The sequence below is a fragment of the Anomaloglossus baeobatrachus genome, chromosome 3, assembly GCF_048569485.1.
Source record: "Anomaloglossus baeobatrachus isolate aAnoBae1 chromosome 3, aAnoBae1.hap1, whole genome shotgun sequence".
Lineage (NCBI taxonomy): Eukaryota > Metazoa > Chordata > Amphibia > Anura > Aromobatidae > Anomaloglossus > Anomaloglossus baeobatrachus.
The window spans coordinates 470,313,722-470,326,171 of NC_134355.1; the positions used below are offsets into that span (position 1 = coordinate 470,313,722).

At 54.6% G+C, this 12,450-nt stretch overlaps 1 protein-coding gene across 3 annotated transcripts in view; it reads right to left on the bottom strand.

Moving 5' to 3' along the window:
• The window catches only part of FXR1 (FMR1 autosomal homolog 1), a 165,654-nt gene that overhangs the window by 77,273 nt on the left and 75,931 nt on the right, over positions 1-12,450 (bottom strand). The window lies entirely within an intron of this gene.

Consider the following 12,450-nt stretch of genomic DNA (forward strand, 5'->3'; position numbering starts at 1 on the left):
CGCTTGACCACATCAGGGGGGAAAGGAAAACGTGTATCCTTAGAACGTTTAGAGAAACGCCTTTCTGGATGAGCGTCGTGTTTCTGGATTGACTCTCTGAAGTCAGAGTGATCCAAGAAAGCACTCAATTTACGCTTGGGATAGAGGAAACGAAACTTCTCCTGCTCTGCAGCTGCCTCCTCTGCAGAAGGAGCTGGGGGAGAAATATCCAACAGTCTATTGATGGCTGAGATAAGCTCGTTTACCATGGCGTCCCCATCCGGGGTATCCAGATTGAGAGGGGTTCCAGGATAAGACTCCTGATCACTCTCTTCAGACGCATCACAGGGCGACTGATTGCGCTGAGACCCTGAGCAGTGTGATGACGTTGAGGGTCTTTCCCAGCGAGCTCGCTTAGGGTGGCTGGGGCTATCATCTGAGTCATAATACTCAGCCTGGGAAGCCGGGGACCCCCTTGCAGTCTGGATTAATTCCAACTGAGGGGGATTAGAGGACAGAGACCTCGCCGTGTCCATAGACTGAGCCCCAGTCATGGATTGCAAAGTTTCAAGGATTTTTGCCATAGTCACAGACATTCCATCAGCAAAAACTGCAAAGTCTGTCCCTGACACCGGGGGCAGGACTTACAAGCGTCTCAGCCTGGGTCACTACCCCTCCGGACTCCGGCTGGCGAAGCAGCACCGGATCTGAGCATTGCACACAATGGGGGTCTTTGGAACCTGCTGGTAGAGCAGCCCCACATGCAGCACACGCAGTGTACACAGCCCTAGCCTTGGCAGCCTTGCGTTTTGTGGATGACATGTTGCTGCCTCCTCAGAGCGATCTGGGGTATCCAGCCAGGAAGCGACCGTACAGTGCAAGAAATAAATAAATATATATATCTGGTGACACAGTACACCAATACACACTGAGGCACTAGAGGGGCCAGCTGAAATGCCGCTTACCGCCCGCTTAAGAGCGGGTGTGTGGTCGCCAAAAGCCCCCTAGTCCAGGTCTCCCAGAGCCTTGCGTCCTTCCTCTAGCCAGACTGCATGTAATGGCTGCCGGCGTCCTGGGAGAGGAGGGAGGGCGGGCCCTGGGCGTTCCTGACTAAGAGCGGGAAGCCTGCTTCCCTCTGTGCCTAGTGAGAGGGCTGGAGCATGTAAATCAGGCTCCAGCCCTCGTCGCTGCTGCGAAACAGCGTCTCTCCCCTACCCTGATTGACAGGGTGGGGGCGGGAACGAAGCGGAGCTAGGCCGCAAAAGCCGGGGACTGGATTTATAAACGCCGCCGCCGTAAAAGCGCGGTCGGCGTGTCCCCGGCGCACTACAAGTCACAGCAGCGCCGCCGGTCCAGTGGGGGTCGGCGCTGCGTTCCCACAACACAAAAGTCCCCCAGTAAACTGCAGGAACACCAACTCAATCGTTACGGTCCCCGGCGCACTACAACACCCAGCCAGCCCGGAGTGTGTCTGTGCCTGCCGGGGACACAGAGTACCTGTATGATGCAGGGCCTTGTCCCTGATTGTACTCCTGCTCCGTATCCATCAGGTGCTATGGGTCTGTGGATGGAGCCCGGCGTCAGAGCTTAGAGGCCGGCAGGATCCCACTTCCACAGAGCCCTACAAGGGGATGTGGAAGGAAAACAGCATGTGGGGCTCCAGCCCCTGTACCAGCAATAGGTACCTCAACCTTACAACACCATCCACGGGTGAGAAGGGAGCATGCTGGGGGCCCTATATGGGCCCTCTTTTCTTCCATCCGAAATAGTCAGCAGCTACTGCTGACTAAAATCTGGAGCCATGCGTGGATGTCTGACCTCCTTCGCACAAAGCTTGAAAACTGGAGAACCCGTGATACCACGGGGGGGTATAGCCAGAAGGGGAGGGGCCTTGCACTTTTTAGTGTAGTGCTTTGTGTGGCCTCCGGAGGGCAGTAGCTATACCCCAATCGTCTGGGTCTCCCAATAGAGCGCTGAAGAAAAGGAATTTACGGTAAGTAACAAAATTCCCTTCTTCTTCGGCGCTCTATTGGGAGACCCAGACGATTGGGACGTCCAAAAGCTGTCCCTGGGTGGGTAAAGAAATACCTCATGTTAGAGCTGCAAGACAGCCCTCCCCTACGGGGAGGCAACTGCCGCCTGCAGGACTCTTCTACCTAGGCTGGCGTCCGCCGAAGCATAGGTATGCACCTGATAATGTTTGGTGAAAGTGTGCAGACTCGACCAGGTAGCTGCCTGGCACACCTGTTGAGCCGTAGCCTGGTGTCGTAATGCCCAGGATGCACCCACGGCTCTGGTAGAATGGGCCTTCAGCCCTGATGGAACCGGAAGCCCAGCAGAACGGTAGGCTTCAAGAATTGGTTCTTTGATCCATCGAGCCAGGGTGGCCTTAGAAGCCTGCGACCCTTTGCGCTTACCAGCGACAAGGACAAAGAGTGCATCCGAACGGCGCAAGGGCGCCGTGCGGGAAATGTAGATTCTGAGTGCTCTCACCAGATCTAACAAATGTAAATCCTTCTCATACCGATGAACTGCATGAGGACAAAACGAAGGCAAAAAGATATCCTGATTAAGATGAAAAGAGGATACCACCTTCGGGAGAAACTCCTGAATGGGGCGCAGCACAACCTTGTCCTGGTGGAAGACCAGGAAGGGAGCCTTGGATGATAGTGCTGCCAGCTCAGACACTCTCCGAAGAGATGTGATCGCTACCAGAAAAGCCACTTTCTGTGATAGTCTAGAAAGTGAAACCTCCCTCAGAGGCTCGAAGGGCGGCTTCTGGAGGGCAACAAGTACCCTGTTCAGATCCCATGGATCTAACGGCCGCTTGTACGGGGGTACGATATGGCAAACCCCCTGTAGGAACGTGCGCACCTTAGGGAGGCGTGCCAAACGCCTCTGAAAAAAGACGGATAGCGCCGAGACCTGACCTTTAAGGGAGCCGAGCGACAAACCTTTTTCTAACCCAGATTGCAGGAAAGAAAGAAAGGTAGGCAATGCAAACGGCCAGGGAGACACTCCCTGAGCAGAGGACCAGGATAAGAATATCCTCCACGTTCTGTGGTAGATCTTAGCGGACGTGGGCTTCCTATCCTGTCTCATGGTGGCAACGACCCCTTGGGACAATCCTGAAGACGCTAGGATCCAGGACTCAATGGCCACACAGTCAGGTTCAGGGCCGCAGAATTCCGATGGAAAAACGGCCCTTGGGACAGTAAGTCTGGTCGGTCTGGGAGTGTCCACGGTTGGCCGACCGTGAGCTGCCACAGATCCGGATACCACGCCCTCCTCGGCCAGTCTGGGGCGACAAGTATGACGCGGCTGCAATCGGATCTGATCTTGCGTAGCACTCTGGGCAAGAGTGCCAGAGGTGGAAACACATAAGGGAGCCGGAACTGCGACCAATCTTGCACTAGGGCGTCTGCCGCCAGCGCTCTTTGATCGCGAGACCGTGCCATGAAGGTTGGGACCTTGTTGTTGTGCCGTGACGCCATTAGGTCGACGTCCGGCACCCCCCAGCGGCGACAGATTTCCTGAAACACATCTGGGTGAAGGGACCATTCCCCTGCGTCCATTCCCTGGCGACTGAGGAAGTCTGCTTCCCAGTTTTCTACGCCGGGGATGTGAACTGCGGATATGGTGGAGGCTGTGGCTTCCACCCACATCAGAATCCGCCGGACTTCCTGGAAGGCTTGCCGACTGCGTGTCCCCCCTTGGTGGTTGATGTATGCCACCGCTGTGGAGTTGTCCGACTGAATTCGGATCTGCCTTCCTTCCAGCCACTGCTGGAAGGCTAGTAGGGCAAGATACACTGCTCTGATTTCCAGAACATTGATCTGAAGGGTGGACTCCTGCTGAGTCCACGTACCCTGAGCCCTGTGGTGGAGAAAGACTGCTCCCCACCCTGACAGACTCGCGTCTGTCGTGACCACCGCCCAAGACGGTGGTAGGAAGGATCTTCCCTGTGATAATGAGGTGGGAAGAAGCCACCACTGCAGAGAGTCTTTGGCCGTCTGGGAAAGGGAGACTTTCCTGTCCAGGGATGTTGACTTCCCGTCCCATTGGCGGAGAATGTCCCATTGAAGTGGACGCAGATGAAACTGCGCAAACGGAACCGCCTCTATTGCCGCCACCATCTTCCCGAGGAAGTGCATGAGGCGTCTTAAGGAGTGCGACTGACTTTGAAGGAGAGCCTGCACCCCAGTCTGTAGTGACCTCTGCTTGTCCAGCGGAAGCTTCACTATCGCTGAGAGAGTATGAAACTCCATGCCAAGATACGTTAGTGATTGGGTCGGTGACAGATTTGACTTTGGGAAGTTGATGATCCACCCGAACGCCTGGAGAGTCTCCAGTGCAACATTCAGGCTGAGTTGGCATGCCTCTTGAGAGGGTGCCTTGACCAGTAGATCGTCCAAGTAAGGGATCACAGAGTGTCCGTGAGAGTGCAAGACTGCTACCACTGCCGCCATGATCTTGGTGAACACCCGAGGGGCTGTCGCCAGACCAAATGGCAGAGCTACGAACTGAAGATGGTCGTCTCCTATCACGAAGCGTAGAAAGCGTTGGTGCTCTGTAGCAATCGGCACGTGGAGATAAGCATCTTTGATGTCTATTGATGCTAGGAAATCTCCTTGAGACATTGAGGCAATGACTGAGCGGAGGGATTCCATCCGGAACCGCCTGGCGTTCAAATGCTTGTTGAGCAGTTTTAGGTCCAGAACAGGACGGAAGGAGCCGTCCTTTTTTGGAACCACAAAGAGATTGGAGTAAAATCCTCGCCCCCGTTCCTGAGGGGGGACAGGGATCACGACTCCTTCTGCTCTTAGAGAGTCCACCGCCTGCAGCAGGGCATCTGCTCGGTTGGGGTGTGGGGAGGTTCTGAAGAACCGAAGTGGAGGCCGAGAACTGAACTAGATTCTGTACCCGCGAGACAAAATGTCTGTTACCCACCGGTCTTTGACCTGTGACAGCCAAATGTCGCAAAAGCGGGAGAGCCTGCCACCGACCGAGGATGCGGAGGGAGGAGGCCGAAAGTCATGAGGTAGCCGCTTTGGAAGCGGTTCCTCCATTTGCTTTCCTGGGGCGTGAGTGAGCCCGCCAGGAATCTGAGCTCCCTTGTTCTTTCTGAGTCCTTTTGGACGAGGAGAATTGGGCCTTGCCCGAGGCTCGAAAGGACCGAAACCTCGACTGCCACTTTTTCTGTTGAGGTTTACTTGCTCTGGGCTGTGGTAAGGAAGAGTCCTTACCCTTGGACTGTTTTATGATTTCAGCCAATGGCTCACCAAACAGTCTGTCTCTAGATAATGGCAAGCTGGTTAAGCATTTTTTGGAACCAGCATCTGCTTTCCAGTCCTTTAACCACAAGGCTCTGCGCAAAACCACAGAATTGGCGGACGCCATAGCGGTACGGCTCGTAGATTCTAGGACAGCATTGATAGCATAGGTCGCAAACGCAGACATTTGCGAAGTTAGGGACGCCACTTGCGGCACTGCTAGATGTATGATAGCACCACCTGTGCTAAACCAGCTGAAATAGCTTGTAGTGCCCACACGGCCGCGAATGCTGGAGCAAACGACGCGCCGATAGCTTCATAGACAGATTTCAACCAAAGGTCCATCTGTCTGTCGTTGGCATCTTTAAGTGAAGCGCCATCCTCTACTGCGACTATGGATCTAGCCGCAAGCTTGGAAATTGGGGGATCCACCTTTGGACACTGGGTCCAGCGTTTGGCCACCTCAGAGGGAAAAGGATAACGGGTATCCTTAGAACGTTTAGAGAAACGCTTGTCTGGATGAGCGTCGTGTTTCTGGATCGATTCTCTGAAGTCAGAGTGGTCCAAAAAAGCACTTAATTTACGCTTGGGATACAGGAAATGGAACTTCTCCTGCTGTGCAGCTGCCTCCTCTGCAGAAGGGGCTGGGGGAGAAATATCCAACAGTCTATTAATTGCCGATATAAGGTCATTAACCATGGCGTCACCATCAGGGGCATCCAGATTGAGAGGGGCCTCAGGATTAGAATCCTGATCACCGTCCTCAGTCTCATCACAGAGAGACTCTTCTCGCTGAGACCCTGATCAGTGTGATGACGTGGAGGGTCTTTCCCAGCGAGCTCGCTTAGGCTGCCTGGGACTGTCATCTGAGTCAGAGACTTCAGCCTGTGATGCTTGAGACCCCCTTGAAGTACGGATTAGTTCCAACTGAGGGGGACCGGAGAGCATAGACACAGCAGTGTCCATGGTCTGAGTAACTGGCCTGGACTGCAAGGTCTCCAGGATTTTTGTCATAGTCACAGACATTTTATCAGCAAAAACTGCAAAGTCTGTCCCCGTCACCGGGGCAGGGTTCACAGGCGTCTCTGCCTGGGCCACTACCACCATAGGCTCTGGCTGACGAAGTGCCACTGGGACTGAACATTGCACACAATGTGAGTCATTGGAGCCTGCCGGTAGATCAGCCCCACATGTAGTACAAACAGTGTACACAGCCTGTGCCTTGGCACCCTTGCGTTTTGCGGATGACATGTTGCTGCCTCCTCAGAGCAGTACAGGGTGTCCAGCCAAGAAGCGACCTTACAGTGCAACTATATATATATATATATATGGTACCAAGAAAAAAGTACACTAATATAACACTGAGGCACTAGTGGGGCCAGCACTAAAGTGCAGCTTACCGCCCGCTTAGGAGCGGGTGTGTGGTCGCCGAAATCCCTTTAGTCTGGGTCTCCCAGAGCCTGCTGCCTTTCCCCAGCCAGACCGCATGTGTAATGGCTGCCGGCGTCCTTGTGGAGAGGGGGGGCGGGCCCTGGGCGTATACAGACGAAGAGCGGGAAGCCTGCTTCCCACTGTGCCTAGTGAGAGGGCTGGAGCATGTAAATAAAGCTCCAGCCCTCGGCGCTGCCAATTGAGCAGCGTCTCTCCCCTACCCTGATTGACAGGGTGGGGGCGGGAACGAAGCGGCGCTAGGCCGCAGAAGCCGGGGGCTAAAGTTAGAAGCGCCGCCGCCGTAAAAGCGCGGTCGGCGCAAAGTCCCCGGCGCACCACAAGTCGCAGCTGCGCCGCCGCTCCAGTAGCGGTCGGCGCAGTAGTTCCCAACATGTCACGTCACTCAGCAAAGCTGCAGTGACCTAACCCCAGCGCACAGCGCTACTGTCCCCGGCGCACTATAACGCTCAGCAAGCCTTGAGAGTGTCCGTGCCTGCCGGGGACACAGAGTACCTGAAAGTTGCAGGGCCTTGTCCCTGAACGGCACTCCCGCTCCAAATCCAGCAGGTTCTCTGGGTCTGTGGATGGAGCCCGGCCTCAGGGCTTGGGGGCCGGCAAGATCCCACTTCCACAGAGCCCTCCAGGGGATGTGGAAGGAAAACAGCATGTGGGCTCCAGCCTCTGTACCAGCAATAGGTACCTCAACCTTACAAGCACCACCGCGGGTGAGAAGGGAGCATGCTGGGGGCCCCATATGGGCCCTCTTTTCTTCCATCCGATATAGCCAGCAGCTACTGCTGACTACAAACAGTGGAGCTATGCGTGGATATCTGACCTCCTTCGCACAAAGCAGAAAACTGGTGAGCCAGTGATCCCACTGGGGGTGTATAGCCAGAAGGGGAGGGGCCTTACACTTTTTAGTGTAATTGCTTTGTGTGGCCTCCGGAGGCAGTGCTATACACCCAATCGTCTTGGTCTCCCAATAGAGCGCCGAAGAAAAGGAATTTACGGTAAGTAACAAAATTCCCTTCTTCTTCGGCACTCCATTGGGAGACCCAGACGATTGGGACGTCCAAAAGCAGTCCCTGGGTGGGTAAAGTAATACCTCAAGTGAGAGCTGCAAAACAGCCCTCTCCTACGAGGAGGCAACCGCCGCCTGCAGGACTCTTCTACCTAGGCTGGCGTCCGCCGAAGCGTAGGTATGCACCCGATAATGTTTGGTGAAAGTGTGCAAACTCGACCAGGTAGCTGCCTGGCACACCTGTTGAGCCGTAGCCTGGTGTCGTAATGCCCAGGACGCACCCACGGCTCTGGTAGAATGGGCCTTCAGCCCTGACGGAACCGGAAGCCCGGCAGAACGGTAGGCTTCAAGAATTGGTTCCTTGATCCATCGAGCCAGGGTGGATTTGGAAGCCTGCGATCCTTTGCGCTTACCAGCGACAAGGACAAAGAGTGCATCCGAGCGGCGCAGGGGCGCCGTGCGGGAAATGTAGATTCTGAGTGCTCTCACGAGATCCAACAAATGCAAATCCTTTTCATACCTATGAACTGGATGAGGACAAAAGGAAGGCAAGGAGATATCCTGATTGAGATGAAAAGAGGATACCACCTTAGGGAGAAACTCCTGAATCGGGCGCAGCACTACCTTGTCCTGGTGAAAAACCAGGAAGGGAGCTTTGGATGACAGCGCTGCCAGCTCTGATACCCTCCGAAGAGACGTGACCGCTACCAGAAAGGCCACTTTCTGTGAGAGCCGGGAAAGTGAAACATCTTTCAGAGGCTCGAAGGGCGGCTTCTGGAGAGTAACAAGTACCCTGTTCAGATCCCATGGATCTAACGGCCGTTTGTATGGAGGGACGATGTGACAAACTCCCTGCAGGAACGTGCGCACCTGAGGAAGTCGTGCTAGACGCTTTTGAAAAAATACCGATAGCGCTGAGACTTGCCCTTTAAGGGAGCCGAGCGATAAGCCTTTTTCCAAACCAGATTGCAGGAAGGAAAGAAAAGTAGGCAATGCAAATGGCCAGGGGGACACTCCCTGTGCCGAGCACCAGGATAAGAAAATCTTCCACGTTCTGTGGTAGATCTTAGCAGACGTGGGCTTCCTAGCCTGTCTCATGGTGGCCACGACCCCTTGAGATAATCCTGAAGATGCTAGTATCCAGGACTCAATGGCCACACAGTCAGGTTCAGGGCCGCAGAATTCAGATGGAAAAACGGCCCTTGTGACAGTAAGTCTGGCCGGTCTGGTAGCGCCCACGGTTGGCCGACCGTGAGATGCCACAGATCCGGATACCACGACGTTCTCGGCCAGTCTGGGGCGACGAGCAGGGCGCGGCGGCAATCGGACCTGATCTTGCGTAGCACTCTGGGCAAGAGTGCCAGAGGGGGAAACACATAAGGGAGCCGGAACTGCGACCAATCTTGCACTAAGGCGTCTGCCGCCAGAGCTCTGTGATCGCGAGACCGTGCCATGAAAGTTGGGACCTTGTTGTTGTGCCGGGACGCCATTAGATCGACGTCCGGCCTTCCCCAGCGGCGACAGATTTCCTGAAACACGTCCGGGTGAAGGGACCATTCCCCTGCGTCCATACCCTGGCGACTGAGGAAGTCCGCTTCCCAGTTTTCTACGCCGGGAATGTGAACTGCGGATATGGTGGAGGCCGTGGCTTCCACCCACATCAGAATCCGCCGGACTTCCTGGAAGGCTTGCCGACTGCGTGTCCCGCCTTGGTGGTTGATGTATGCCACCGCTGTGGAGTTGTCCGACTGAATTCGGATCTGCTTTCCTTCCAGCCACTGCTGAAAGGCTTGTAGGGCAAGATACACTGCTCTGATTTCCAGAACATTGATCTGAAGGGTGGACTCCTGCTGAGTCCACGTACCCTGACCCCTGTGGTGGAGAAAAACTGCTCCCCACCCTGACAGACTCGCGTCTGTTGTGACCACCGCCCAGGATGGGGGTAGGAAGGACCTTCCCTGTGATAATGAGGTGGGAAGAAGCCACCATTGAAGAGAGTCCTTGGCCGTCTGGGAAAGGGAGACTTTCCTGTCCAAGGACGTCGACTTCCCGTCCCATTGGCGGAGAATGTCCCATTGAAGTGGGCGCAGATGAAACTGCGCAAACGGAACTGCCTCCATTGCTGCCACCATCTTCCCCAGGAAGTGCATGAGGCGTCTTAAGGGATGCGACTGGCCCTGAAGGAGAGAGTGCACCCCTGTCTGTAGTGAACGCTGTTTGTCCAGCGGAAGCTTCACTATCGCTGAGAGAGTATGAAACTCCATGCCAAGATATGTTAGTGATTGGGTCGGTGACAGATTTGATTTGGAAAAGTTGATGATCCACCCGAAAGTCTGGAGAGTCTCCAGCGCAACGTTCAGGCTGTGTTGGCATGCCTCTTGAGAGGGTGCCTTGACAAGTAGATCGTCCAAGTAAGGGATCACCGAGTGTCCCTGAGCGTGCAGGACTGCTACCACTGCTGCCATGACCTTGGTGAAAACCCGTGGGGCTGTCGCCAGACCAAACGGCAGGGCTATGAACTGAAGGTGTTCGTCTCCTATAACGAAGCGTAGAAAACGCTGGTGCTCTGGGGCAATCGGCACGTGGAGATAAGCATCTTTGATGTCTATTGATGCTAGGAAATCTCCTTGAGACATCGAGGCAATGACGGAGCGGAGGGATTCCATCCGGAACCGCCTGGTTTTCACGTGCTTGTTGAGCAGTTTTAGGTCCAGAACAGGACGGAAAGAGCCGTCCTTTTTTGGCACCACAAATAGATTGGAGTAAAAACCCTGACCTCTTTCTAGAAGAGGAACAGGGATTACCACTCCCTCTGCCCTTAGAGAGCACACCGCTTGCAGAAGAGCATCGGCTCGGTCGGGATGTGGGGAAGTTCTGAAGAATCGAGGCGGAGGACGAGAACTGAACTCTATCCGGTACCCGTGAGACAAAATGTCTGTTACCCACCGGTCTTTGACCTGTGGCAGCCAAATGCCGCAAAAGCGGGAGAGCCTGCCACCGACCGAGGATGCGGAGAGAGGAGGCCGAAAGTCATGAGGCAGCCGGCTTGGGAGCGGTTCCTCCGGCTGCTTTCTTTGGACGTGAGTGAGTCCGCCAGGAATCTGAGCCCCTCTGCTCCTTCTGAGTCCTTTTGGACGAGGAGAATTGGGTCCTGCCCGAACCTCGAAAGGACCGAAACCTCGACTGTCCCTTCCACTGCTGAGGTTTGTTTGATCTGGGCTGGGGTAAGGAAGAGTCCTTACCCTTGGACTGTTTAATGATTTCCGCCAATTGCTCACCAAACAGCCTGTCTTGAGATAATGGCAAACTGGTTAAGCATTTTTTGGAAGCAGAATCTGCTTTCCATTCTTTTAACCATAAGGCTCTGCGTAAAACCACCGAGTTGGCGGACGCCATTGACGTACGGCTGGTAGAGTCCAAGACCGCATTGATAGCGTAAGTCGCAAACGCAGACATTTGCGAGGTTAAGGACGCCACTTGCGGCACTGATGGACGTATGATCGAGTCCACCTGCGCTAGACCAGCTGAAATAGCTTGGAGTGCCCACACGGCTGCGAATGCTGGAGCAAACGACGCACCGATAGCTTCATAGACAGATTTCAACCAAAGGTCCATCTGTCTGTCATTGGCATCTTTAAGAGAAGCCCCATCTTCCACTGCAACTATGGATCTAGCCGCAAGCCTGGAGATTGGGGGGTCCACCTTTGGACACTGGGTCCAGCGTTTGACCACGTCAGGGGGAAAGGGATAACGTGTATCCTTAAGACGTTTGGAGAAACGCTTATCTGGAGAAGCATGGTGTTTCTGGACTGCTTCTCTGAAGTCCGCGTGGTCCAGAAAAGAGCTCAATTTACGTTTGGGATACCTAAAATGGAATTTCTCCTGCTGTGCTGCTGCCTCCTCCGCTGGAGGAGAAATATCCAGCAGTGTATTGATGGCCGCTATAAGATCATTCACCATGGCGTCACCATCAGGGGTATCCAGGTTGAGAGCAGTCTCAGGATTAGACTCCTGATCACCTAACTCTGTCTCATCATACAGAGAATCCGCTCGCTGAGACCCTGACCAGCGTGATGACGCCGAGTGTCTCTCCCAGCGAGCTAGCTTAGGCTGCCTGGGACTGTCGTCCGAGTCAGAGCCTTCAGCCTGTGATGCCTGGGACCCCCTTGGAGCACGTATTAGTTCCAACTGAGGGGGACCGGGAAACATGGAATCAGCAGTGCCCATGGTCTGAGTGACCGGCCTGGACTGCAAGGTTTCTAGAATTTTTGTCATAGTCACAGACATCTTATCAGCAAAAACTGCAAACTCTGTCCCCGTCACCGGGGCAGGGTTCACAGGCGTCTCTGCCTGGGCCACTACTAGCATAGACTCCGGCTGACGAAGTGGCACAGGGACCGAACATTGCACACAATGGGGGTCAGTGGAACCTGCCGGTAGATCAGCCCCACATGCGGTACAGGCAGTATATAAAGCCCGTGCCTTGGCACCCTTGCTTTTTGCGGATGACATGCTGTTGTCTCCTCAGAGCAATATAGGGGTATAAGCCAAGAAGCGACCGTACAGTGCAATATATATATGTACAAACAAAAGTACACAAAACAACACTGTGGCACTAGTGGGGTCAGCACCTAGGTGCTGCTTACCACCCGCTTAATAGCGGTTGTGTGGTCGCCAGAATCCCCCTGTCTGGGTCTCCCAGGGCTATGTCCGTTCTCCAGCTCAGACTGCGTGCAGGAATGGCTG